The sequence below is a fragment of the Toxotes jaculatrix genome, chromosome 15 (genome assembly GCF_017976425.1).
Source record: "Toxotes jaculatrix isolate fToxJac2 chromosome 15, fToxJac2.pri, whole genome shotgun sequence".
NCBI lineage: Eukaryota > Metazoa > Chordata > Actinopteri > Toxotidae > Toxotes > Toxotes jaculatrix.
The window spans coordinates 25,003,522-25,006,164 of NC_054408.1; positions in this window are offsets into that span (position 1 = coordinate 25,003,522).

The following is a 2,643-nucleotide window of genomic DNA, read 5'->3' on the forward strand; positions in this document are numbered from 1 at the left end:
GGGTTTTTCAGGCTCTATGTGATTTTCAGAGAGACAGTTAACACTCCATCCACAGAGTCAGAGGCCTCCTGGTCCTATCAGGACAAACTCCGCCTGATGAATTACATGATAAAGACCCAAATCCATAAATACTCTCACAATAAAGCATCTCAGCGGCTCTGATAGGTGATTATATCTCGGTGGCTGGTCACAGTACAAACAGAAAAACTGTCTGTCAGGACATATTTGCTGTTTTTATTGATGTCTGTCTGTGTCTCTGCTGTTTGGTTTGATTTTGTTTTGTTGTTTCTGCTTCACATAGTTCAGACTTTACTGTTAGAAAAGCAGGAAAGTGCCAGGGGCCCCAACTAAAAAGGCCACTGGAATAATATCGAGGAGAAATGAAGTGAGTCTCAGTTGGTTTGTGTGGAAAAATCACCTGCAGCTTGTTTCATCAAGTCATTTTCTACAGAAAGACTGCAGACAAACAGATTGTCAGATAAAATCAGTGGATCTCAGTCCATCTGTGTGTCAGTGAATGGAAATGGTCGTCTCTGAATTGTGTGTGAAAGATACGAAGGAGGAAAGAAGAGCCAATCAGTGGAGGAGCCGCTGATATTTCTACAGGACAAATGATGGAGAGGATGATTTCAGATGATGTGCAGATAAATGATTTGTGTTTTCTCTCCAGATGAAGGTAGAAAGTGTGTGTGAGCTGATGTGGATGTGAATTCAGCATCATGAATCAGTGTGAGGACAGACAGGAGGGAGCCCCTTCCCCTAAAAGCAGTCTGTGTGGGGACCATGAGATCCAGACCAAAGCTCAGAGGTGAGATGAGGATCTCTAACTGTCTATGACTCTTCTCCATGTCAGAGCTCAGCACTCACATCACTGCACCATCATTATTCACACTCAAAGCTCTGTGTGTGTTGTGTTGAAGGTCAGAGCAGCAGCACACACCAGACTCTGCTGGACCTGGACCTGAACATGGACCTGAGCCCAGCTGTGTGTCCATGAATTTGCAGCACTGGGAATGACCCACGAGCCGCGCACGTCGGTGGAGGACCGGCCGTTTGGCGTCTGCGCCAGCGACGACAAGGCGGAAGGAAGCGGGCGACCAGGAAGTGGGCCTTGGAGCCAGGAGCAAGAGAGGGTCAAGATGGCCACAGCACCCTTTTATAGAGTGCCCTCATGTGGTGATAGGCTAACGAGGACTGAGGTGAACAAAACGGCGCAAAGCCGCACTGGGAGATGCAAGGCGAAACATCTCATCCTGCTACAATTGGAAAGCACTCCAAAAGAACTGACAAACATCCGGGCACAGGATTGACTACAGACTAAAGAGGACTCAGGTCTAAAGAAAGCCCTCAAAGATAAAGAAGAAAAAAAGGCTAAAGAAATGCATGTTAATGGTGCCCTTTAACTGAAAAATGCAGAATACAATATTTCAGCTTTAGATATGTTGTCCCTGTCCGCATGTCCCTGGTAATAGAAACAAAGCTATATATATATAAGCTTTATATTAGTATTAGTAATAAGTTTTCCTGTTAAAATCACAGTTCCACTTGCAACCGTCATGCGATCAGATAAAAGGCCTCTCCAAACCAAGCTCCCGGGCTGAATTTCAACCCCAGCCCGCCCCTGGCAGGAAGTTAACTATACTCTGTTGGCTGGTTAGCCGATTCACAATGTAAAACTGTATTTCCTAGCTAGCTAGCTAACTTAACGTTATATATTAAACTGAAGTTATATCATAAGGTTATACCACACACACAGTGTGTGGTATAAAAGGCCTCTCCAAACCAAGCTGAATTTCAACCCCAGCCCGCCCCTGGCAGGAAGTTAACTATACTCTGTTGGCTGGTTAGCCGATTCACAATGTAAAACTGTATTTCCTAGCTAGCTAGCTAACTTAACGTTATATATTAAACTGAAGTTATATCATAACGTTATATCACACACACAGTAACGTTAAATATAAAATTAGAATAAAGACTAAATTACACTGGTCCGTGAAGGCTAACGTTATGGTGCTGAATTAATTCAGAGCAAGGGGGCTAAGGCTTGAGCATGTGAAACTGACGTTAGCAAGAAACTACGTTCGTGCTTCACCTCATGACAAGGTAGGTTAAAAATGAACACTGATAGAGTTCAATTTTGACACTGTACACTAGTGTTGTGTAATTTCAACACTGCCAGTGTTAAATTTCAACTACTGAAAGTGTTGCTTCAACTGTCACAGTGTAAAAATATTTTAACACTTTCAAAAATGTTGAATGAACTTGATTAAGTGTGGACCAATATAGACACTTTTGGTGTCAAAAATACAGAGTCATTTCAGCACTTGTTTAGTCATTTCAACTACAAGAATGCTGAATTACTAATTTTTGTTATTATTGATGTTTTTTCCATGCAGATATAGCCATAGTACAAGATGCACACACACACCGTAGTTTTAATTTTTAAATAAACAGTGTTTGAGTATGCATATTATGTGTGAGCATATGTAGCTTACTGTAGTACACTCTACTGACTGTATATCACGTATATCATTAGATTGTTTTTATATTAGTATTAGTAATAAGTTTTCCTGTTAAAATCACAGTTCCACTTGCAACCGTCGTGCGATCGGATAAAAGGCCTCTCCAAACCAAGCTCCCGGG